The 26924-nt window shown below is 41.7% G+C and overlaps 1 protein-coding gene and 1 long non-coding RNA gene across 17 annotated transcripts in view; one reads left to right on the top strand and one right to left on the bottom strand.

Annotated features, from left to right (window-relative positions):
• ADCK1 (aarF domain containing kinase 1) overlaps nucleotides 1–26924 on the bottom strand; it is a 146097-nt gene that overhangs the window by 111577 nt on the left and 7596 nt on the right. For 6 of the 16 annotated variants that reach the window (XR_012036980.1, XR_012036981.1, XR_012036982.1 and 3 more), the window contains exon 1: nucleotides 335–477. The exons of 1 other annotated variant lie outside the window; for it this stretch is intronic. The gene's annotated coding sequence lies outside the window, so the exon portion shown is untranslated. Of the gene's footprint in view, nucleotides 1–334; nucleotides 478–968; nucleotides 1089–17047; nucleotides 17115–23022; nucleotides 23655–26924 lie in introns of those variants that run through there. 9 more of the 16 variants (XM_072839499.1, XM_072839501.1, XM_072839502.1 and 6 more) reach the window with 4 other exon arrangements.
• Nucleotides 266–11936, top strand: LOC140640319 (uncharacterized). The gene is made up of 3 exons (XR_012036984.1): nucleotides 266–707; nucleotides 10658–10886; nucleotides 11027–11936. It is a non-coding gene; the product is annotated as an uncharacterized lncRNA (long non-coding RNA).

The raw sequence follows: 26924 nt of genomic DNA, 5'->3' as shown, positions 1-26924 counted from the left end.
CACCCCCCGACAGCCCAGAGAGAGGTCTCCCGGGTGCGCCACCTGATGCCCTCCCGCCCAGCCCAGCCCAGCCCCCGGAGCAGCGCCCGGAGCAGCGCCCGGAGCAGCGCCCGGAGCAGCGGGTCCGCGCGTCCGCCCCCGGCCAGCTGGGCTGCAGTCACCGCAGCGGGGGCGGGGCCCCGCCGGTCACGTGGCCGCGCGCCGTCCCGGGTGACCCGGGCACAGGCCCAGGGTTCCTTCCCCACCGCCCGGGCGGAGGCAGGCGCCGGCGCGGCCACACCGCCTCCCCCGCGCTCCTCGCGCCCTGCGGCCCCGGCGCGCCTGCCCCACTCACCCCGAGGGACGCGAGGACGCGGCGCCAGGCTGCTCGCCGCAGCGGGCGGACGGGGTTCGCCGACCCTCGCTCTCCGCCACCCGCGGACTGCGCCCAGCGAAGCGGACCGCCGCGCGGCCTGCCGGGACTTGTAGTCCGTGGTTCCCGACGCTGCAGACCTGCGAGCCACGGAACCCGGGAGTCGGAGGGGTCAGGGCGCCTGACCTGTGTCTTTGCCCTACTGCGGACGTACAGCCTTCCTGAAAACTTGTTTCTGCAGGAGGCGCAGAGTCGTGTTCAGTGGAGAATCGGGTTGTGGGTTTGTGTATTTCGAATAAGGTTATTAGAACAAGTAGAACAAGTAGGAGAAGACGACATTGACAGTTGCCCAACGGTGAGAATGTGCTGCTGTTAACGTGTGGCCCCCATTCGTTCATTCGTTGACCTGTTTCGCGTGTTTATGAGATGTACTTTGGAGACCTTCATCAGACCTTCATTCATTCCACAAATACCTCTTGAGCCACTTGCTCGGGGAACAGAGATGGGGGTGCGGTGGGGTGGGGATGCATCTGTCAATTCAATATAATTGCGATCAAATTTCCAACAGAATCTTTTCTGGACTATCAAGCTTATCTAAAATTTATATGCAGGGTACCTGGGTGGCCCGGTGGGTTATAAGCCTCAGCCTTCGGCCCAGGTCATGATCCCAGAGTCCGGTCCCAGTGGAGACTTGAACTCTGCTCCACGGGGAACCTGCTTCTAACCTCTCCCTCTGACTGCCCATCCCCCTGCTTGTGCGCGTGCTCTTTCTCCGTCAAAATCTAAAAATAAAATCTATATGCAAAACCAAAGGGTAAAACGTTGCCCAAACACTCCTCAAGGAGAGTAACGTGTTTCAAGGACTCGGCCTTTCATATATCTGTATTTATCTTTTAATGCTGTAAAAATTAAGGCCATTTGGTATTAGTATAGGGATGGTAGAAGTGGTGGTCAGAACTTAGCCTAGAGCACCCAGAAACAGATCCAGGCATATGTGGGATCTTGACTATATGAAGAGCTAGCTAGCATTATGGGTAGACACATTATCCAGATAAAGGTAAAGACACATTATCCAGTATATGAGCTCAAACAACTAGCTCTCTGTGGGACTTCACTCACCTCACATACAAAAACTAATTCCAGGTAGATTAAAGACTTTCAAGGGGGGAAAAAAATCAGAAAGGTTAAGAGAAAATAAAGGAAAACATCCTGTGATCTCAGGGTTGGGTTCATTATATGACACAAGCACAAAGTGTATACAAAACTTTGATAAATTTGGACTACATTAAATTCAATAACTTCTCAACAAAAGGCATAAAAAGACAAGCCATAGACTAAGACAATTGATACAGAGATAGCAGTAGTATAGAATTGCATAATACAGTCTCCCCTACCTCTGTCTGAAGTTTGCAGTGTATACATGCTAAGATAGGAACATGAATAATTTTCAAGCAGTGTGAGAAGTATGAGCTGGAAGTATGAACAAAGTGATCTAGGAACATATAGAATGGAACAATAATTTTGCCCAGAAGATTTTGAAATGCTCTGTAAACTAAGAACTGACTTGGAGGCTGGGAATTAAAGGTTGAAAGGGTTTCCCCTAGAGATGGTTGTTAACATCAAAAAAAAATTGTTTTTAAAAAAAAGCATAAAGTTGCAGTATAATACAGTACAAGACATAAGATATTTAAATAAAAATAGGAAGTTTAAAACCAGAGATAAGACATAATAAATATATTAAAAACTTAGTATGCACCTAATTGCACCCTAAGTTTAAATGTTACTATCAGGGTAGCAGTTATCCTGAGGAGTGGAAATGGGTGATGGGGGGTGGGGGCTAAAGAACTTTCAGTTTACACCATGTGCCCTTTTATAATATTTGAATTTTTTTTACAATGAATCTGTGTATAAATTTAATTATCTAAACATTTTTAATTTTTTAATTTTTAAGCCTTCAAGTTCAACATGGTATGTTGAATACACTCATTTAAATCCACTCCTTCCTGAAATCCCATGAAAATGACAGGAAAGGAATTAAAAAGGTATAAAACCCAAAGGGAACAAGAGAAGAGACAACAGCAAATAAGAAAAATCAAAAAGTAAATGGGGGAAGCTCCAACACAGATAGGCAATTGAGGTGCTTATAAACAAACACCAGAAATTCTGATTTTAGATTCTAGTCTGCAGTCTGGAACTCCATAATCCTTAGAAAGCTCCCTCAGTGGTTTTAATGGGCAGTTTAGTGGAAAAGCTCTGTCAAGGAAGCAGTTCATGTAGTGAAAAGCTGGTGGATTGAAAGCAGTGGTTCTCAGGCAGGTTAGAAACACCTAGAGAGCTTTAATAACCCTGGGGGGGGGGCGGTACTTGGGGGGCCCAGTCAGTTAAGTGTCTGCCTTTGGCTCAGGTGGTGATCTCAGGGTCCTGGGATGGGGTTCTGGGATGGAGCCCTGCATTGGGCTCCCTGCTGAGTAGGGAGTCTGCTTGTTTCTCTGCCCACCCCTCTTCATTAGTCCTCTCTCTTTCAAATAAATGAATAAAATCTTTAAAAAAAAAAAAAAACAGCAATAACAACAACAACAATCCTCCTGGGCCACACCTCGGCCCTCTTAAGTCATTTCTGGGGACAGGACCCGGGTGTAACTATTTTGTAGAGCTCCCCAGAGCATTTCAATGCCTATGGAAAGCTAGACACCACTGATTTAAAGAGTCTTGTTTCAACTGTGTGACTTAAAGCAACTTTTAGGCAACCAAAGAATCACTAAATTCTACCTCTGAAACTAATAATACGGTATATCAATAATAAATTTTTTTTAAAAAAAGCAAGTTTTGGGGCAGCCTGGGTGGCTCAGCGGTTTAGCGCCACCTTCAGCCCAGGGTGTGATCCAGGAGACCCAGGATCGAGTCCCACATCGGGCTCCCTGCGTGGAGCCTGCTTCTCCCTCTGCCTGTGTCTGCTTCTCTCCATCTCTCTCTGTGTCTCTCACAAATAAATAAAATCTTCAAATAAAAAAAAAAAGCAAGTTTTCTAATTTGGCAAAGCTTGAACTTCCTTTTTGATTTACCAAAGGTAAAATGATGAAATGGTAGCTTCCTTCATGATAAAAGGTATTATTATCTATCCACCTTCCTCAGAGGTTCTTGTGAGGTGTATGAGAGATGAGAGAGATGAGGTGTATGCTTTGGAAACTGAATATTGCTGTGAAGACATGTCACAGAAGAAAATCCAAACTCTTTACCAACTCACCCAGTTCCCCTGGGCTTGTTCCTACCACCTCTGTCTCTAGCCTCATTTTCCATCCTTCTCTCCCTCACTTCATGCCACTCCAGCCTAACCAGCTTCCTGTCTGTTCCTCAACCTGCCATATTGACTGTTGCCAGGAGGCTCTTACACTTGCCATTCCCCCATAACTTCAAAGGTCTGCTCCATCCCCGCAATCTATTCTTTGTTCCAACAGCACCCCTCCAAAAATGCCATCCCTGACTACTCTTACCTAAACACCACCACTCCTCCACATTCCCTAAAACACACTATCCCCTTACATTGCTTTACTGTTATAGCATTTATCAATACTTGAAACTATATTATTCATTTGTTTAAATGGCTTTTATCTGTCTCCTTCACTAGGCCATAAGCTTCATGAGAACAAGGATTTATTTTTTTAAGATTTTATTTATTTGTTTATTTATTTATGAGAAACACAGGCAGAAGGAGAAGTAGGCTCCCCATGGGGAGCTGGATGTGGGACTCGATCCCAGGACCCCAGGATCATGACCCAAGCCAAAGGCAGACACTCAACCACTGAGCCACTCAGGTGTACCAAGAACAGGGATTTAGATCCTCAGTGCCTAGAAAGGTGACAGACAACAGATAAACAACAGGATAGATACATAATAGTATAAACCCTATGAAGGAAAGAAGAGGGGTGTGTCATAAAAGTAATAAACAGAGGCCAGAAATGGTGACTTTGGATAGAGAAGAAGTCAGGCAAGGCATCTTTGAGGAAGCTACAACGTGATGGATGGGCAAGTCAGCCACGGGGAAGAGGAGGAAGTATATTCCAAGCAGATGGAACAGCAAGTACAAAGGTCTAGGGGTAGGAAAGAGCCTCGCATGTTTGAAGAACAGAGAGGAGCCCAGTGTAACTTAAGCAGAAAGAATGGTGTAGGAGGAGGTAGGAGAGGCAGGTAGAGTCAGGTTACACAGGGTGTCGGAACGTTTACTGGTTTGAATTTTAGTCCAAGTGCACTAGGAAGCCAAAGGGTTTTGTTGAGATGGGATGTGACCAAAGAAGCTAAATAGAAAATGAACCAAGCAATCAAAGCCACAAAGGGAAGCAGCTAAATTATCTCAGAACCTGCCAAGGTCCCAGTTGAGTTTCTGAGGCAGCAGGGCCTGGAGTTGGTAAATTCAGTGTTCAGAATGCTATCCAAGAGAAGCATTCATGCAAGATGCTCTGTGTTGATGCAATGAAACGCCAGGACACCTGCACCCCGATGTTTTTAGCAGCAATGTCCACAATAGCCAAACTGGAAGGAGCCTTGGTGTCCATCGAAAGATGAATGGATAAAGAAGATGTGGTTTATGTATACAATGGAATATTACTCAGCCATTAGAAATGACAAATTTGCTTCGATGTGGATGGAACTGGAGGGTATTATGCTGAGTGAAATAAGTCAATCGGAGAAGGACAAACATTATATGGTCTCATTCATTTGGGAAATATAAATAATAGTGAAAGGGAATAGAGGGGAAGGGAGAAGAAATGGGTAGGAAATAGAAAGGGAGACAGAACATGAGAGACTCCTAACTCTGGGAAACGAACTAGGGGTGGTGGAAGGGGAGGAGGGTGGGGGTTGGGGTGACTGGGTGGCGGGCACTGAGGTGGGCACTTGACAGGATGAGCACTGGGTGTTATTGTTGGCAAATTGAGCACCAATAAAAAATAAATTTATTATTAAAAAAAAAAGATGCTCTGTGTTGTGTCCCGGAAGTAAACCATCTAGGAGGAAGCAGCCAACCAGAGGAAAAGCAGGAGAAAAGATTACTGTAGAGGGAGTAATAAAGGAACTATTCTTTGCAGGAAGGGAAAGCCTTAAGGCTAGTAGTGAAAGAAACAGGAAAGCTGTATTTGGTTCCTGGCAGTATTCCAAAGGTGAGCAATGTCCTGCAGGGGTTACAGCCATAGAAGGAAGGGTGAGCTGCTGGAGGGCCAGACCTTGTGTTAGCACCTTCCCAGGACAGAGTGTTCAGCAAGAAAAGGCAGTCGATCCAGACCCAGGACTGGAAGGTCAGGGTCTAGCTATCCCCAGAGGGCAGTTGAGCATTTGCCAGAGGACCTGCAGACCAATCCATATACCATATGCATTTGTCTGCTGGGGTTGAAGAGCAGAGGCTAAGGTTGGAGAGAGAGCAAGGCCTGATGCCTCTGAATCCTTCTAGGACCAATGACTATGAGATGGAAACCTGCTCAGCCCTGCATCATGGGATGGTCAGACTGGCCTGGACTTGATGGAAGTCTAAAGAGATCTTTTTTTAACACCTGGGAGGAAGTAAATCAAGATGAGTAATCTGGAATTCATTTCCAACCCAGGGGCTGGAGTGACATGGAGAGCAGGGATTTCTTATCTGCTTCTGGTTTAGAGACCCCACAAAAAGCACATCACACAGGCCCTTCAGTTTTCTTTTTTTTTTCCAGCTTTATTGAGTTATAATTGTCATACCCTTCAGTTTTCTTATCTGTTATAAAGAAGAAGAAAAATTCCTTGCAAGCAACAGCTGATATATCTCAGGGTAAAAACCAAAAGAATTCTTAACTAGAATTCTAAATCAGTTTACTGGAGAGCTGTGTGTGTGTGTGTGTGTGTGTGTGTACACGAAGATCACATATATATTTATATATGCTAATAAATACTATATATGCATTTATATGCTATCATTTATCAAGCATTTGTTATTGCCAAATGCTAGTCTGTGCTTTAAGTATATTTTCTCATATAATTTTCATGATATATGAGATAGATCTTATTATCCCCATTTTTATAGCTGAGCAAACTAAGGCACAGAGGATCAAGCAGCTTGTCCAAGACCACACCATAAGGACACAGCTGGGATTCTGTCCCCTGAGTGTGACTCTAGAGCAGACACTCTGGAATGAGCAGCTCACACTGATCATAGGTGTATTTAGAGGGAATCATTTGAGGCAAATGTCTGGAGCCGAAGAAGTTAACTCCGGCCCTGAGTTCTTTGAGCAGTTTTAACAGGAAATTGGCAAGCTGGCTCACCAGTAATCCTTTATTATCAGCCATTAATTGACCACACCCCTCAGTTAAGATACAAGATGGACTGGGAGTTTGGTTAGCTGCTTCCAGTCCTGCCTAATGCTACTGGTTGTCTATTGACCTTGGACCTTGGACCTTGAACCTTGGACCAGTCATTTTTCCCCTGCTGGGACTTAGGATCCTCTTTTGTAAAGTAAAGGAATTTTATGGGTGGAAATCTAAGGCTCTTCTAGCATTCACATCCCACAATTCTGAGTCTGTAAGCAATGTCCAACCTGACATCGAGGGTGCAGTGGAGTAAGACCCTGCACCAAATATCCTCTGTAGCTTACCGCAAGTCCTCTCTCCACCCTTCTCTGTCCTGCCCTGTGCCCAGGAGACTGACTAGCACAGGCTGTGTCCCTGGGGCTCCACCGTCCTCTGTCTTACAGTTGGGTTTGGCCACTGGTCAACATGGGCGGAAGGCAGGGAGGCCCAAGGAGAGAGAGGCCTATAGATATCTATTCACATGTATGCACACACACACAGACACACACACATGCACATGCATGCATGCACATGCACACCTCCACCCCACTTCATGTGTGTGCTCTTGCCCTTCAGGTCCACGTTTAGGCAGAGGCTGAGATCCTCTCCTGCCACAGCTCCTGCCGAGGCCTTTTTGCCCAGCCCCAGCCCTCACTGAGCTGCAGGAACACCCACACTGTACCCCCTTAGACCTGGGAGCAGTGACAACTTCCTGCGATGCTAGTGCCCAGCTGCTTCCCTGCCACTGCCTGTACCTCCTCTAAGCATTTCATTCATTCAACACTGCATTTCAACCCTTGAACATGCCTCTACTTCCCATAGGACCCGGAGCACTGTAGCCCTCTTGGTGGAGAGGTGGCTTCCCTCCTTGTCATTACTGCCATGACATCAGAAATTTCTCCATGTCTCAGGAATCCCAGACCTCAACACAGGAGCCCCACAACACAGGAATCCCCCCTCCTATTGAAGTCCTGCAGGCTTCCCCCCTAGGCCCTACCACCAGCTGGGAACCTAGAGGTAGGCACTTTCAGGGTAAGGAAGCAGGATTCCCCAATTCTCCCACAGTGGTGGGAGCATCAACACCAATATTTAATTAGCCAGTCCATAAAAAATCCTCTTGGGCTCTGAAAGAGAGAGAACATGAAGTCTGACAGACGAGTTTGATTCCTGGCTCAGCTGCTTGCTGGCTGTGACCTTCCTGTGCCTTAGATTCCTCTTCTGTAAATTGAGGATAATAATATCTACTCTCAAACTAGCTGTAAGGATTGACTAAAACAGCCTATCCAAGGGCTTAGTACAATGCTTGACAAATACTGAGTAGATCCTCAATAAATGTTGATTCCCTTTCTCTATTAGGCAACTGGGAGGAGTAGGGAAGAAAGGAAAACCATTCAAGGAGGTAAAGTGGTTTCTCCAGAAATACTATACCACCTCCTTCAGTTATGTAGTGGAATAGCCAGGGACTGACTGTTATGGCAGTGGACCAAAGCAGAAAAAAAAAAAGAAAAAAAAGAAAAAAAGAACAACTCATCAGAAAGCAGGCTTTTGTCAAAACAAAAAAAAAAAAAAAAGCAAAAAAAAAAATGCTCAAACCCAACTGCAGCAAGCAATTACAGAACAATAGTTAAATACTTTCTATAATTAGAGAGAGAAACTATTACGAGTTATCAGAATGCCTTTGTCTGAGCTGACCCCCTACACCCAAAGATCTTGGCTCACGTGAGATAGAGGCTGGGGATCTTTGTGTCCTTTTTAGTTTTCTTGAGAAATTAAATCTCACACCACCCTTCTGTTGCCAAGAAAGGAGAGCAGAGACAGTGAGGACCCTCTTATCGGAAAAGAAAGACAATTGGAAATGTGACTCATGTCAAGAGCTAATCTGATCCTGAAAGAGGACAGGGTCTTACAGCTTCCCCCAAAAGCTGCTGACACCCTGGCCCTACCCTGCTGATGGGGCAGGTGGGTGGGTTGGCATTTCTGTGGGAAGAGGAGGCATGTGGGCTTTGGCATCCCCCAATCATGCCCCTTTTGCTGAAATCTGAGGACCAAATCCTATCTTTAACAATGGATATTCTGAACAAAAGCAAAGGAGAAGATAGTTCCATAAACATTCATGTTAGAGAATTTGTCTCTTGGTCTTGCCAGAAGGACCAAGCTCCAGCTTCCTCGCCCTGAATCTCTATGCTTGCCCAGACACTGCTTTCCTCCCAGGTCCCCAGGTCCCTCTCCCCTTCCTTCTCTCAGTCCTACCTGCTTTTGTGACACTTCCTTCACATACCCTTCCTTTTTTTCCCTTCCTCACCTTTTTTGTTGCCATAAGCATTGTCAAGTTCCCCATGGATCCCATATCTAGACTTTTCCAGACTTCCACCTGGCTCCCCTTCCCCCAGATTCCTCCCCCTCACAGACATTACACAAACCACCCCCTTTTATCCCATTTACTGCATTCAGTACACCATTCTCTACACTGGGACTTTCTCAACTATGGTACAGGTGCCACTGATGTATGCTAGGTAGTTTTAGGTGGCATAGGTGCTTAGTGCTCTTCCCAGGTCCCCTTTACCAAGCCAGTATCCCCATTACTCAGCTCCTGTGAGTGTTGGCTGCTGACAATTCACAGCTGCCCCAGCTTCCAGAAAATTAACAGGGCAGAAGGGAGATGCCCCACTAGGAAATATCTGGAAAATTACACCTTCACACATTCCCACATCACACTGTCAGGAAGGTATTCTGTTTTTTAAAAGCTGGGATGCTACAATTTGTTACTTTGGGAGAAAACCAGGTCAGTCTGGGAAAATCTAGGACACCTGAAGTTCAGTTCCACCAGAGGCCATAGAGACCTAATTGTCTTCCACTCATGCCTGGAAGAAACAGTTGTTGGGTGTCTACACTGTCCCAGGTACTGAGCCACTATTAAGCACCAGGCCTTGTTTGGGGGATACTGATATTAATAATGATTTTCCTGCCCTGCTGAGAAGCCTACAGTCTGATGGTAGACACAGACTATTGTTTTTTCATTTTAAAATCAATTTTTAAAATGCAATATAGGCATGTGTAAAGTAATGTTGGGGGTGATATGGAGGCAGGGGCAGGCAGGGAGCTCCTCTGTTTCTGTTAGACTGGAACATAATGAAATTCAGGATTCAGCAGCTGGGTTCCAGTGTGGACTCTCCCACTTACTAGCAGAGAGCCCCCAGGCAAGTCAGTAATGGTGTCTGCTAGCAAAAAAGAGCAATCAAAGTGCCCTTAAGAGGGCTAGAAGGCTATACATCAACCTAATGGACATGGTGTCTGGGGAATAGGATTGCAGGTGGTTATTTTCTTCTGTTTGCTTTTCCATTTTTCAAAATTTCACAGAGAATAAAATTCTTTTGAAATCAGAAAAAGAGAATCACTAAATTTTTTTAATGGGATTTAATTCCCATTGCTCTGAGGTGAACTCTTTAAAGGCATCTCTCCTCCTCCCCTTACTTTATTTATCTGTCTATCTAGCTATCTGGCAAAGCTCACCAAAGGGTAGTTTTTAGGACCACCTGCTTCAAGTCTTGGAAGTCTTATTAGTATACAAATTCCAAGCCCTATTCCCTGGATTCAGATGGTCTGGAGTAGGGCCCAGATATCTGTATTTTGACAAGATCCTTAAATGATTCTATTCTCAGCACAATCCTGAGAACCACTCACTGTTGAGGTAAATGAAACATTCTATTTACCTTAACTTTCCAGATAACTAGGGCTTATCCACGCATACAATTTTTTTTTAAGTTTTACACTCCTTTGTCAAATAAGTTTGGTGAACAAAGTTTAAGTTTTCTGGGTGACTAGGAATCATGTCCATGATACACTGTGGACATTTCTGTTGGATTGTGTGGTACCATATCTCCTTCTCTAAAGGAGTGTTGGGCTGTGACATTTTTATAATACTATTTATTTTGTACTGTTATTCATCATCCAGTGTCTGTTATTCCTTTTATTAAAAATCATTTGTTTACCACCTCCTAGTATACAGATTGTCCCACTAAAAGAAATCAAGGCTTCTTAGAGACTCATTCCGGACCTAGGGATGGAAATGGGTAAGATGATCCTGAAATATTTCGTCACACCAGAAAGCATGGAAGTTATCAAAGACAATGAGGGCTGGGCCAGAAGAACTCAGAAGTCAACATGAAGAGCCTCCCACTTGCAAAACTGATTATCAATGGATTGAAGCACATCAAGTATCTTTACCTCTGTGAGTACTTCAAAACAAACAAACAAATAATAAGTCATCTCTGAGAAGTGCTAGAAAACCACCTAATTATTTTTAAAATGAGTAATTAAAGAAAATCAGGTATTCGTTCTCTTTATCCTTTGTGAAATTCTCTTTTACAGAAGTATACCAGCTAGTAAGTGAAAAAGGAATGCCAGAACCTCACCAATCTGCAACTCCTACTGATTTATGGGTGCTGCGATAGTAATGTCTGCTAACATCACAAGAAAGACTACCAGACTCTGGATTTTCCTGATAGCAGTAAACACCACCATCTGTGAGGTTGCTCTATACCTTCCCCAGCCCCACAACAAAAACAAAGCCAAACAAAACCTTACATCTGGGGATGCCTGTGTGGCTCAACGGCTGAGCCTCTCTCTGCCTTTGGCTTAGGGTGTGATCCCAGGGTCTGGGGATCAAGTCCCACATCAGGCTCTCTGCAAGGAGCCTGCTTCTTCCTCTGCCTATGTCTCTCTGCCTCTCTCACTATGCCTCTCATGAATAAACAAAACCTTATATCTGATCAAGCTTCTAGATCTAATGAAGAATTTATAGGAAACAGAGGAGGAAGACCATCACAAAGATGCAAAACTCTAGGAGGCAAATAATCTGATTTCTTCAACAAAATATTGCGTGAAAAAAATAAGAGATGGAAAAGGAACCTACAGGTAAAAGAGATATGAGACATATCAACCAATCACAACATATAAACTTTACTTGGACCTTGATTCAAATAAGCAAAATATATAGATATTTAAAAGCCAAAAACAAGAACACACAAGAAACATACAAAACAAAAATGTTTAAGACAGTGAGAGAAATGACAAAATTGACTAGATGGATATTTGATTATATTGAATTATTTGGTATTTTTAAAATTAGGTGTGATAATGGTACTGTGGCTATGGTTTTTAAAAAGGACCATATCTTTTAGAGAAGGGCACTGAAATTGTTTTCAAATAAAATATGATGTTTAAGATTTGCTTCAAAATAATCTGGGGGAGGGAGTGAGAAGCGGTGCCATGGGCAAGACTGGCTGTGTGTTGAAAAATGTTAAAGCTGGTGATGAATTTCATCAGGTTCATTTTTCTGTTCTACTTTTGAATATGTTTGAGATCTTTATAAATAAAATGTTCTGCATATTCGTAGTTGAAACTTGAAAATTTCAGAAAAGTAAAAGAAAATTTAAATTATCCATAATCCTGCAGAGATAATCACCACTATCAATTTATGGTCTACCCTTCTTGCCTTTTAAATAATACAATAGGAATCCTGCTGTGAATATGGTTTCATAATCTGCTTCTTTCACTTAAGATAGTGTATTTTTCCTTGTCATTAAAAATTCTAAAACATTAGTCTTAATGGTTGCAATAGTATTTCAGTTCCTAACATTTAGTCAAAAATAAATGTTGCTACTAAAAATTTTGCTGCTCTGAACATCCTCAAAAATCTTTATTTGGGGGTCCCACTCACTTTTTAAAAAGCAGAACTAGTAGTTAAGAGAATATATTTTTAGATATTTAATACACATTGCCAAACTGTTCTCTAGAAAGGTTATATCCATTTATGTTCCTCCCCAGAGTGAGATAGAATTCCCCTTTTCCTAAAACCTTGCTCTTCTGCTTGAATTTTCCCTATTTCAGGGCACCTGGGTAGCTCAGTAGTTGAGCGTCTGCCTTTGGCTCAGGTCGTGATACCGGGGTCCTGGGATTGAGTCCTACATCAGGCTTCCCTGCAGGGAGCCTGTTTCTCCCTCTGCCTATGTCCCTGCCTCTCTCTATGTGTCTCTTATGAATAAATAAAAAAATTTTGAAATAATAATAATTTTCCCTATTTCATGAGAATTCTAAGTCAAATGAGCAATTGATAAGTATGTTGGAATCAGACAGGCCTGTCTTTAAATTCTACTAGCTCTGTGACATTGTGATAGTTACTTAACATCTCTGGATCTGGGAAAAGAATAACATTGGGAGGTCATGGCTGTGGAGTAACATCATAAATGTAATGATATGTTACCTGTATATTTCTTAGCACAGTGCCTGGTTTGGTAAATGTTAGATATAACTATCATTGTTATCATTATAATTATTACATATTACCTTCCTATAGAAAGAAGTTAATAGTTTTTGTGACAGCTGTTTTCCTTTTCATGAAAAGACTTTTTTACTTGCTTCTGCATTCAAGCTGTATTTAAGGTAAGTTGGGATGCTTTTGGCTGCATCCAAAAGGAAACTCAAGTCAAACAGAAAGCTGTGGAACCCAAAGTTAGGAAGGAGTTAGAAGATATGGTCTGACTGTCCTTAGTGACTCCCTTGGCTCTGCCCTTCCCTGTCGTTTTCAACTCCATACTAATGTCCCTAGGATAAGGCAGCTAGTGCATAGAAAGATGAAAAAAATCTGCATGTGTTTTCATTCACTTCCAAGTGGAAAAAGAAAGTTCCTGCCTACTACCCTCCAGTTAGATCTTGAGATGTACACTGACTGGGAACAGTTTTATTTACTTTTTAATTTTGGGGGGTGGAACTTGATAAGCTGATTCTAAAGCTAAAGAGCTATTGAAATCTGAGGCTATTGAATAAGCAGAAGGTGAGAGGACCAATTGTAACAGGAACAGAATAAAGAGCTCCCAAGAAGATCTACACATATGGACACTTGCTACATGACAGAGGTGACCTGCAGATCAGTGAGGAAAGAGCAGACTTTTTAATAAATGGTGCTGATAAAATTGAGCATCCACATATAAAAAAATTGAAATTATACTATTTTACCTCATGCACAGTAGTCAGTTCCATGTGGAACTGATCCAAGTGTAAAAGGAAAAACTAGAAAGCTTTTATAAAATAATACAGGAAAGCATATTCAAGAATTTCTTATACAACACACATAGAGCACTAACCAAAACAGTAAAGACTCATAAATTTGCTTAATAATCAAAATTTTCTGTTCATCAAATGATATCATGTTGGAGCAAAAAGAGAACTAGAAATGCATGCAATAGACCAAGGACTATTTTCCAACCAAAGGACTAGTTTCCAAACCACATGAAGAATTCCCACAAATGGATACAAAGCAGACACATAACCTGGTGAGAAAGGGACAACAGACTTGCACAGAAACTTCATAAAAGAACTCAAAAGCACGCCCCCTCATCACTAATCAGGGAAATGCAAATTAAAATCGATGCCAACATTACAAGCTGGATATAAAATTTTACAAGATGAGTGTGCCAAATTTTGGAAGTGAGAATATAAACTGAATCAACCACTTTGAACCTGCTTTGGCATTATCCAGAAACAGGAAGATCTGAATATCCCATGACTTAGCCACCCATTCCCAAGTGTATATACCCTAGAGAAACTAATGCACCAATATGCAAGGCCGCATGGTTCTTTACTAACTCCAACTGTAAGCAGCTCAAATGCTCATCAGTAGCAGAACAGATGAAGTCTCCAAGTTAGCCCTTACCCTCTTTACTAAAAATATTACAGTAATATTAATAGCTAATCCTTATAGGGCACTTAGTATATGCTAAATATGGATCTAGGGTTTTAATATAGAAATAATCATTACAAATACATATGGAGCTTAACTATGTGGCAGGTACTCTTCTAAAATAGGCTTCATGTATTTATCACATATTTCATACTTACCCTATAAGAAGGTACAATTAATATCTCCTTCGTCAAATGGGAAACTAAAGTCAAGAAGTTAACTAACGTGGGATGCCTGGGTGGCTCACCAATTGAGCATCTGCCTTCGTTCAGCTCAGGGCGTGATCCTGGGGTTCCAGGATCGAGTCCTACATTGGGCTCCCTGTGTGGAGCCTGCTTCTTCCTCTGTCTGTGTCTCTGCCTCTCTCTCTGTGTGTTAATAATTAATTATTAATTATTAATAAATAAATAAAATCTTTTAAAAAAAAAGTTAACGTGTTCAATATCACACAACTAGGAAAAGCCAGGAATCTGCCTTCATGGAGCATACCCGTGAGAAATACCCATTTCTTATCGCAGAACCTTAAGAAAAATAAGCAGATGTGAAGTTAATAAATAAAGAGAGGCTCAAGAAGTTATTAAAAAGAGAAAGAAAGAAAAAAGGAGCAAGGCCATTGTGGCATCCACTTGGAGGGGTATCTGGAAACTTGGAGCAGAGATCTCTTTTTTTTTTTTTTTTTAATTTTTTTTTTTTTTTTTATTTATGATAGGCACACAGTGAGAGAGAGAGGCAGAGACATAGGCAGAGGGAGAAGCAGGCTCCATGCACTGGGAGCCTGACGTGGGATTCGATCCCGGGTCTCCAGGATCACGCCCTGGGCCAAAGGCAGGCGCCAAACCGCTGCGCCACCCAGGGATCCCAAAGATCTCTTTTTTAATAACAGCTTTATTGAGATATAATTCACATGCTATAAAATTCACCCTTTCAAAGGGTACATTTCAGTGATTTTTATTATATTCACAGAGTTGTACAACCATCATTACTATCTAATTTTAGGACCTTTTCAACATTGTAAAAAGAAATCTATACCTATTAGCAGAAGGTTCCCCACACACACACACCTGGCCCTAGCCTCAGGCAACCACCACTCCATGCTCTGTTATGGTCATGCCTGTTCTGAATATTTCATGTAAATGGAATCATGATGTCTGGTCTTTTGCGACTGACTTCTCTTACTTGGTATAATGTTTTCAGGGTTCATATATGTTGTATCTTGTATCATGTGTTGCTACTTCATTTCTTACTGCTGAATGGTATACTACTGCACGAAGATATGTTTTGTTTATCCATTCATCAGTAGATGGGCATTTGAGTTGTTTCCACATTTTGGCTATTATGAATAATGCTGCTATGAACACTGTGTATGAGTTTCTATGTGAACATGTTTTCATTTCTCTTGGGTATATACCTAAGAGTGGAGTTTCTGGGTTGTATGGTAACTCTATGTTTAACATTGCGAGGAAGTGCCAAACTGTTTTCCAAAGTAGCTGCACCCTTTATTCCCACCAGCAATGTATGACGGCTCCAATTTCTCATATCCTCATTAATATTTGTTATTGTCTGCCTGTTTTATTATACCCACCCTAGTGAGTATGGAGTGGTATTCTTACCATGGTTTGGAGCAGAGTTCTTGACTGTATGTTGAACTTGACCTTGAACTCAGCAAGGGAAGTCTCTTCTATCCTCAAGCCTTCACCTAGCCTCTGCCAAGTCTCTTAGACCCCTGGTAGGAATGGATTCTTGCCAGGATAGACTCAGGCCCTTCACTATCAGTTAACCTTCCCACCACTCATGGCTAGACCTGCTAGTTCCCTTGCTGGATGGACACCCTCAAAAATAAAAAATCAGAGTCTACCCACTATGAACAAAAAGTGACTTGTCTTATGGGTGGAGCCTGGCCCTGCCCATTGAGACAGACTTCCATTCTCATGTTGTGAGTTGCTAGAGTCCTTTTCTCTCCACTTTTCTGGACTCCTCTCAGAGAAACACTCTCACCTCTAGAGGCTTCTCTTTATTGCCCTGGAAAAAATTTAATTTGCCTTTGTCAGAAACAGGTGTTTAGGGGTGGTTTATTTGTAGACAGGTGTAAATTCCACCAGCCACACAGACTCTGACTTCTATTATTTAAACGCTAAGATATTCTCAGCCCCTCATCTGAAGGAATAACTCTATATTATGTTTGATGTGTGACTGGGTGATGGGTGTGAAAACTCCTTCTGTTAAGAACTTGTGTTGATGGATTTTGAGGGGTGGTGTCTCAGGGTACATGTGTATCTAGCGAGTTAGGGAGACCCAGGGATGTGAGTACAGCTGGTGTATGGAGCCAGGAGGGCTTGGCCATTGATTGGGTAGAGTCATCTTTTGTCTGTTAGTGATATGAGAGCTAGAGACACCACCCCCTCTGGGAAGAGGTCAAGGTAGAAGGTCCAAAGGCTGCTGCTACTATCTCTGAGCCCTTTCTCAAGCTCCTCCATCTGCTTAAACAGCTCCCCAATCCCACCCAACCGCCCACACCTCTGCCACTGTCCTTCTGAGCTTCACCCACTAATAGCACATAACCGTGGTCAGGTGACATTAAGGAAAGCATCCTCTGAACTCCCAGGCCTAGTTAAGTGCCTCTTCTTTGGACTTCCAAAGTATCTTGGGCTCACCTCCAGTATGGCACTGCTTCACATCGTGAGGTTACCTTTCCACACCAGGGGCTGCCAATGTATATGCCTATAGAGGCCGAGAAGATATCAAAAAGAGTGAAGCAGGTCAGATGTGAGAATAATCCTGGCTTTTAAGCAAAAAAATTATTCATTTTTCTTAAATCATGTAGTAGCTCCCTTGGTCTATCTTTTGATTTCTTTTGAGAGCATTCTAGGTACATGAAGTTTTACTTCTACCACAAGAACAATGCAATTGCAGCAGCAAATGACCAGTGACTCCCCCAGCCTTGGAAGCAACAGGGGGTGATGGGGTCCGTGGTCCATATTCCCATGTGACAAACTGCCTTCTAGGTGACAGCTGCCATGGGAAAATAGAGGCCCAGTGTTGCCAGCTCTACTGGTTTTCAAAAGCAGTAGGAAGTCTAAATTTTTATTGAAATCTTCCCCAAATATAAAAATTAGTGAAAGGGAATAAAGGGAAAGGAGAGAAGATGAGTGAAAATATCAGTGAAGGTGACAAAACATGAGACACACCTAACTCTGGGAAATGAACAAGGGGTAGTGGAAGGGGAGGTGGACGGGGGGATGGGGTGACGGGTGACGAGCACTGAGGGGGGCGCTTAGCGGGATGAGCACTGGGTGTTATGCTATATGTTGGCAAATTGAACTCTGATTTTAAAATAATTTTTTTAAATCTTCCCCATTTTGAATTGTCTGTATCTAATTCAAAAATTTTAAAGCGGGATCCCTGGGTGGCGCAGCGGTTTAGCGCCTGCCTTTGGCCCAGGGCGCGATCCTGGAGACCGGGGATCGAATCCCATGTCAGGCTCCCGGTGCATGGAGCCTGCTTCTCCCTCTGCCTGTGTCTCTGCCTCTCTCTCTCTCTCTCTCTCTCTGTGTGACTATCATAAATAAATAAAAAAAAATTAAAAAAAAATTTTAAGTAATATGTGTGGGGGACAAACAGAATACTTCTGAAGGCCAGATTCGGTCCACAAGCCCCAGATGGACCAGCCTGCTGGTGGTTAGGACTTGGGCTATATAGCATTTCACTGAGTCCCCCAAATTAGCACAGGATCTGGTACAGAAAAAGAAAAAAAAATTTTCTAGTACAGAAAAAGCTAATTTTCTGATAAACGTGATATATTTTTGAAAATATAATATTTAGTACTTGTGGTGACTCAAGCACTTAAGCATTTTCCATTCATTATCTCACCTCATCTTCACTACCTTATCAGGTAGGTAGAGCGCTAAACGTTACACAGCTAGGAAGCAAAGAGAGCAATACTCAAACTCACATCTGACTCCAGATTTCTTAGAAAAGTAGAATTTGGGCAGCCCGTGGGGGGGTGGGGGGGGAGGCACTCAGTGGTTTAGCGCCTTCAGCCCAGGGCGTGATCCTGGAGACCCGGGATAGAGTCCCACGTCGGGCTCCCTGCATGGAGCCTGCTTCTCCCTCTGCCTGTGTCTCTGCCTCTCTCTCTCTCTCTCTCTCTGTCTCTCATGAATAAATAAAATCTTTTAAAAAAAAAAAAAAGAAAAGTAAAGTAAAGTAAAGTAGAATCTTCCACTTGGGGGCCAGTATGGAATAGTGGTTAAGATCATATTCTTTGGGATGAAGGCCCAGATTGGTCACTTTCTATTTGTCATCTTAGGCAATTTACATAACATCTATGAGCCTCCATTTCTTGGTCTGTAAAATGGAAACAAGTGTTAACTACTCATAGAACTGGCGTAAGGGGGTAAATGAGATAAATGGGCCCAGAAGAGCTCATCAGCAAATAGTAACTATTCTTATTATGCCAGTATTTTTTCCCCTTATGGTTATTAAATCCATAGCTATGCACACACTGCAGCTTCTTAAACCACAAACAGACATATTCTGGTGGAATATCTTGTTACTAGAGAAAAGACAAGGCAATAATGAAAGGAGTCACTTCAGATATCAGATGGCTGCCTTCTGAGCTGGCAGCACACTTGATAGGGAATGAAAGTGATCAAAACAAATGACAGTGCTCAGGGCAGGGGGCAAATTGTTCCCCTGCCAGGCTGTTCAACAGAAAAAGGAATAGTTATCTTGGGTCTAAAGCTTCATTCCCCACTGGAGCCTTACGTTTCAAATCCCCTTCAGGTTAGAGTCAACTTTCAAAAAGAATAATTAAATCCGAAAAGAAATGGGGTCAGCAGGTCTTGCAGTGCTTTTAAACAGGAAATCTCTTAGCTCAAGGAGGGAAGTAGCTGATAGCAAAGCTGCTTTCCTGTACATCAAACCAAAGAACTGCTCAATCCCAGGAAGGAGATGTAGGAACACATTTCACCATATACAAGTTAACCCTAACTTTAAGTAATCTACAGTTGAAAACATTGGTTCTATTCATAAATTGCTATGTTTCAGAACATTTTTGGTTTGCCTAATAAAAATTACTGTTGTATTTAGAAATAATATAAAAATAGAGATTGCACTTATGAAAACAAAGAAATGAAATACCTAGTAATCAATGTCTTGAGAGATAGGTAGTCTATATAAAGAAAACTTCAAAATGTCATTGAAAGATATGAAAGAAGATTTTTTTAAATTATTTATTTATGATAGTCAGAGAGAGAGAGAGAGAGAGGCAGAGACATAGGCAGAGGGAGAAGCAGGCTCCATGCACCGGGAGCCCAACGTGGGATTCGATCCCGGGTCTCCAGGATCGCACCCTGGGCCAAAGGCAGGCACCAAACCGCAGTGCCACCCAGGGATCCCTGAAAGAAGATTTTAATAAGTCAACACCTAAACAGTGATCCTGAGACATAAAACTGTAAAGATACCAGCTCTACGTAAATTCACAGTCAACTCAATAAAAACATTCCTACAAGCTTTTCAAAAAGTATTCAACAAGATAATTCTAAACCTAATTTGGAAAAAAATTAATGAAGGGATACTATAACATACTTTTTATTCACTTATTTATTCGTTTTATTAATTTTGCATTTTACTTGACTTCACTTTTACAGCTTTATTGAAATATATTTCACATTCCATAAAATTCACCTTTTAAAGTATACAGATCGGTGGTTTTTAGTATATTCACAGAATTGTGTCACCATCAGCACTATAGAATTTTTCAACACTCTGACAAGAAATCCTTTACCTATTAGCAGTCACTCACTTTTCCCATCGTCCATCCCCACACAAAACAGCCCCAGGTAACTTTTTTTTTTTTTTTTCAGTGAGCTCTGCGCCCAATATGGGGCTTGAACGCACAATGCTGAGATCAACAAGAGTCCCATGCTTTACAGACTAAACCAGCCAGCACTAGCCCCCTCCTCTGCAGTAACTATTAATCTACTTTTTGTCTCTATGCATTTGTCTATTCTGGAAATTTTATATGAATGGATATATCTGACCTTTTGTGAGTGGCTTCTTTCACTTAACATGTTTTCAAGGTTTCTGTAGTCAAGAATTTCATCTTGGACAGAGATCTGGCCTTTGTCTTCAGCTTCTGGGAAGTAATCTCTAAACTTGTGAAATATCATGCTTAATCAGAGTATTTTTGTTTGCCTCAGAGTTTAGGCCACCGGATAGTCTAAAAATATGGTTTAGAGTGAGGCTGGCCACATCAAATAGTCTTAGGGTGGGGACTGAGATCAACCACAAAAGCAATCAGACATACCTACATGATGGAGGCCGAGTAAAAACTTTGGACATCAGGGCTCAGGTGAGCTTCCCTGGTTGGCAATACTCCCTGAATATTGTCTATACCAATGCCAGGAAAGCAATGCTGTCCTGGTTACATAGGGAGAGGTCAACTGGATGCTTCATATTTGGAATCCTCCTGGACTCCGCCCTATGCACTTCTTTCCTTGGCTGATTTTAATCTAGAACCTTTTCCTGTAATAAATCATGAGGATAACACCTTTCAGTGAGTTCTGTCCCTCTAATGAATGATCAAATTTAAGAGGCTTTAGGAACTCCCAATTTGTGATTAGTGTTACAAGTGAAGGTAATCTCTTGTAGACTGCTCCCTCCAACTTTGCATGTGGGCTAATCTTGCTGAAGATTCATTCATGTTTTAGCATGTATCAATACTATAATTCTTTTTATTGCCAAATAATATTCCATTTGATGGATAGATCACATTTTGTTTATCTGTTCATCAGTTGATGAACACTTGGGTTGTTTCCCCTTTGGGGTTATTATGAATAAACATCTGTACTCTAGCTTATGCATGGATGTATATTTTCAAATTTCTGAACTATATACCTAGGAATTCTTGGGCCATAGATAACATAGATAACTCTATGTTTAACCTCTTTTTTTTTTTAAGATTTATTTATTTATTTATTTATTTATTTATTTATTTATGATAGACAGAGAGAGAGAGAGAGGCAGAGACACAGAAGGAAGGAGAAGCAGGAAAAAAAAAAAAAAAAAAAAAAAAAAAAAGGAAGGAGAAGCAGGCTCCATGCCAGGAGCCTGACGTGGGACTCAATCCCGGGACTCCAGGATCACGCCCTGGGCCAAAGGCAGGCGCCAAACCGCTGAGCCACCCAGGGATCCCCTATGTTTAACTTCTTCAAGAACTGCCAAACTGTTTTTGAAAGTGGCTGCACCATTTTACATTACCATAAGCAGTGTATGAGGGTTCCAATTTCTCCACAGCCTTACTAATACTTGTTTTTGTCTGACATTTTTATTTTAGTCACCCTAGTAAATATAGTTTTGATACGCATTTCTCTGATTGCTCATGATATTGAGCAATTTTTTGTGTGATTATTGGCCATTCATGTGTCTGCTTTAAAGAAACATCTATTCAAATCCTTTGCTGTCTTCTAATTGGATTATTTGTCTTTTTGTGGTTGAATTGTGAGAGTTCTTCATACATTCTGGCTATAAGTTCCTTAGCAGATATATGATTTGCAAATATTTTCTCCTATTCTATAGACTGTCTTTTCACTTTCTTGATGCTACCTTTGAAGCACAGAAGTTTTTTTTTTTTTGGAGGGGGGAGGGTATACTCTTTTTTTTAGTTTTTATTTAAATTTCAGTTAGTTAACAGTGTAATAATAGTTTTAGGTATGATATAGTGATTCAACACTTCCATACATCACCCAGTGCTCATCACAAGTACACTCCTTAACCCCCATCATCTATTTAACCCATTCCCTCCACCTACTTCCTTTCTGATAACCATAGGTTTTGTTCTTTATAGTTAAGAGTCTCTTTCTTGGTTTGCCTCTCTCTTTCTTTCCTTTGCTCATTTTGTTTCTTAAATTCCACATATGAGTGAAATCATATGGTATTTGTCTTTCTCTGACTTACTTTGCTTAGCATAATACTCTGTAGCTCCATCCATGTCATTGCAAATGGCAAGATTTCATTCTTTTTTATGGTTGAATAATATACCAATATATGTGTGTACAAATATATGTGTGTATATATGTATATATATACACACATATATGTAGCAATACACACATACACACATCTTTTTTATCCATTTATCAATCAGTAGACATTTGGGCTGCTTCCATACTTTGGCTCATGTAGATAATGCTGCTATAAACATCAGGGTGCATATACCTCTTTGATTTAGGATCTTTGTATTCTTTGGGTAAATATCTAGTAATGCAACTGCTGGATCATAGGGTGGTTTTAACTTTTTGAAGAACCTCCATACTGTTTTCCAGTGTGGCTGCACCAGTTCGCATTCCCACCAACAGTGCAAGGGTATTCCCCTTTCTCCATATCCTTGCCAATACCTATTGTTTCTTGTGTTGTTGATTTCAGCCACTCTGACAGGTATGAGGTGATGATGTCTTACTGGAGTTTTGATTTGCATTTCATTTGATGAGTGGTGTTGAGTATCTTTTCCTGTGTCTGTTGGCCTCTTTGGAAAAATGCCTATTCATGTCTTCTGCCACTTTTAACTGGGTTATTACTGCTTAGGGTGCTGAGTTTGTTAAATTTCTAATAGATTTTGGATACTAACCTTTTATTGGGTATGTATTTGCAAATATCTTCTCCCATTCTGCAGGCTGACTTTTAGTTTTGTTCATGAGTTCTTTTGCTGTACAGAAGCTTTTTAGTTTAATGAAGTTGCAATAGTTTATTTTTGCTTTTGTTTCCCTTGCCTCCAAAGACATACCTAGAAAGAAGTTGCTATGGCCAGCGTCAAAGAGGTTATTGCCTCTTCTAGGATTTTGATGGTTTCCTGTCTTACATTTAGGTCTTTCATCCATTTTGAATTTATTTTTGTGTATGGTGTAAGAAAGTAGTCCAGTTGCATTTTCACATGTTGCTGTCCAGTTTTCCCAATACCATTTGTTGAAAAGACTGTCTTTTTCTCTTTGGATATTCTTTCCTGCTTTGTCAAAGATCAATTGACCATATAGTTGTGGATTCATTTCTAGGTTTTCTATTCTGTTCCCTTGAGCTATTTTTCTGCCAGTACCATACTGTTTTGACCACAGCTTTGTAATATAACTTGAAGTTTGAAATTGTGATGTCTCCAGCTTTGCAAATTTCTTCTTCAAAGTTGCTTTGGCTATTTGAGGTCTTTGTGGTTCCATACAAGTTTTAGGAATGTTTGTTCTAGCTCTTTGAAAAATGCTGTTGGCAAGCCTAAAGCCAGCAGAAGGAAGGAAACAATAAAGATTAGAGCAGAAATAAATGATATAGAAACAAACAAAAAACAATTAGAACAGATAAATGAAACCAGGAGCCGGTTCTTTGAAAAATTAATAAAATTGATAAACCTCTAGACAGACTTATCAAAAAGAAAACATAAAGGACCCAAATAAATAAAATCACAAATGAAAGAGGAGGAATAACAACCAATACCACAGAAATACAATTATAAGAGAATATTATCAAAAACCATATGCCAACAAATTGGATAACCTAGAAGAAATGGATAAATTACTAGAAACATATAAACTACCAAAACTGAAGCAGGAAGAAATAGAGAACTTGAATGGACTGATAGCCAGCAAAGAAGTTGAATCAGTAACCAAAAAACTCCCAAAAAAGTTCAGAACCAGGGATCCCTGGGTGGCGTAGCGGTTTAGCGCCTGCCTTTGGCCCAGGGCGCGATCCTGGAGACCCAGGATCGAATCCCGCGTCGGGCTCCTGGTGCATGGAGCCTGCTTCTCCCTCTGCCTGTGTCTCTGCCTCTCTCTCTCTCACTGTGTGCCTATCATAAGTAAATAAAAATTTAAAAAAAATAAAATCTTTAAAAAAAAAAAAAAAAGTTCAGAACCAGATGGTTTCATGCATGAATTCTACCAAACACCACTTAAAAAAGAGTTAAGGGTGGGATCCCTGGGTGGCGCAGTGGTTTGGCACCTGCCTTTGGCCCAGGGCGCGATCCTGGAGACTCGGGATCGAATCCCACATCGGGCTCCCGGTGCATGGAGCCTGCTTCTCCCTCTGCCTGTGTCTCTGCCTCTCTCTCTCTGTGTGACTATCAAAAATAAAATAAAAAAATAAAAAAATAAAGAGTTAAGGGGATGCCTGGTGGCTCAGCAGCTGAGCGCCTGCCTTTGGCCCAGGGCGTGATCCTGGAGTACCAGGATGGAATCCCACATCAGGCTCCCTGCATGGAGCCTGCTTCTCTCTCTGCCTGTGTCTCTGCCTCTCTCTCTCTCTCTCTCTCTCTCTCTGTGTCTCTCATGAATAAACAAAATCTTTAAAAATAATAATAATAAAATAAATAAAAAAGAGTTAATACCTATTCTTCTCAAACTATTCCAAAAAACAGAAAAGGAAGGAAAACCTCCAAATTTATTCTATGAGGCCAGCATTACCCTGGTACCAAAACCAAATAAAGACATCACCAAAAAAGAGAACTAGAGGCCAACATCCCTTATGGACATAGATGCAAAAAGACATAGACAGGAAATAACAAATGTTGAAGAGGATGTGGAGAAAGGGGAACCCTCTTGCACTGTTGGTGGGAATGTGAACTGGTACAGCCACTCTGGAAAACTCTGTAGAGGTTCCTCAAAGAGTTAAAAAATAGAGCTACCCTATGACCCAGCAATTGCACTACTAGGTATTTACCTCAAAGATACAGATGCAGTGAAAAACCGAGACACCTGCACCCCAATGTTTATAACAGTAATGTCGACAATAGCCAAACTATGGAAGAAGCCTGTGTCCATCAAAAGATGAATGGAGGGACAGCCCAGGTGGCTCAGCGGTTTAGTGCCGCATTCAGCCCAGGGCCTGATCCTGGAGACTCGAGATCGAGTCCCATGTCAGGCTTCCTACATGGAGCCTGCTTCTCCCTCTGCCTGTATCTCTGCCCGCCCCCCTCTCTCTCTGCGTGTTTCATGAATAAATAAATAAAATCTTTTAAAAAAGATGAATGGATAAAGAAGCTGTGGTCTATGTATACAATGGAATATTACTCAGCCATTAGAAACGACAAATACCCACCATTTGCTTCCACGTGGATGGAACTGGAGGGTATTATGCTGAGTGAAGTAAGTCAATCGGAGAAGGACAAACATTATATGGTCTCATTCATTTGGGGAATATAAAAAAAATAGTGAAAGGGAATAAAGGGGAAAGCAGAGAAAATGAGTGGGAAATATCAGAGAGGGAGACAGAACATGAGACTCCTAACTCTGGGAAAGGAACAAGGGGTAGTGGAAAGGGAGGTGGGCAGGGGGGTTGGGGTGACTGGGTGACGGGCACTGAGCGGGGGGACTTGACGGGATGAACACTGGGTGTTATACTATATGCTGGCAAATCGAACTCCAATTAAAAAATATACCAAAAAAAAAAAAAAAGAAAAGAAAGACTCTATAAATATATAAAAAAGAAAGAAAAGAAAGTGAGGTGGGGCAATACTACTTTTCACCAGAGAATGAATATAAGTAAAGCAGCAATAACTAAAGCATAATGGCATCAGAGCATAAAAATACTGGTATTGCAATAAATAAAACATCCATCATATAAAAGAATAGAATGTTAACTGGAAGGTAACTTAGAAATAAAATTAAGTTCAATTGCCTCACTGTACAAATGCAAATCTGAAGCTCAAAGAAGCTTAATGAATGTTAAGGCCAATAAAATTAAGGCCAGAAAACAGTGACTGTTTTTTTGAGCATTCGCCCTACCCTGGACATTGGTCTAAGCACTTTACATGGTTACCTCATTTAATTGTCCTGACAATTTTACAAGAATGGGTTATACTTACTTTCCCCATTTTTTTGGCCAGTAAGAAAACTGAGAGAGAAGTGGCATGCCCAGGATGTGCAGCTAGCAAATAAGGGAGCTGGGAGAGGACGCCAGGAAAGCTGACTTCAGAATCTGTGCTTAACCGCTCCACCCTACCACCTCTTGAGTTATGTCACTTGTGGCTATGGAGTCACAACTAGTTAGGAATCAAGTTAGGCCCTCACTTCTCTGGGAACGAAATCCCCCCTCTAAACGGCCAAGAGTGGAGTGAGCTGATGGGTCCCGGCAACCAGGGACTGCACAGGGCTCTCTATTTGAAGCAGGCAGCTGCTAATTACCTGTGATAATGAGGGATGAATGCTGCAAGGAAGATCCAGCACAGCAGAACACAAGCCCCCTCCCCCACAGAACTGAATAAAGTGCTTGGCCTTAGGGTATAATATCGTATTGCTTTTGCAGTAGATGTGCCTTCTTAATTATGTTTTGTCAAGATTGCTATTAAAGTCTGTTGCTATTCTCTATACACCCCAAGGACAGTGAGGGACCACGACTGGTAGAAATGCTTCACATGAAAGTGCCTCTGTGAGAAATGAGAGCCTCATAGAGGCACTTCTCCGCCCCTTCCTTTCAATCCTGCATCCCAGGTCTGAGTCTGTATCTTACCAACTTCCCATGTTAATTACTTTCACCTTGTCCTCGGTGGCC

Source organism: Canis lupus, chromosome 9, assembly GCF_048164855.1.
Source record: "Canis lupus baileyi chromosome 9, mCanLup2.hap1, whole genome shotgun sequence".
Lineage (NCBI taxonomy): Eukaryota > Metazoa > Chordata > Mammalia > Carnivora > Canidae > Canis > Canis lupus.
This window is presented reverse-complemented; position numbering and strand designations above follow the sequence as displayed.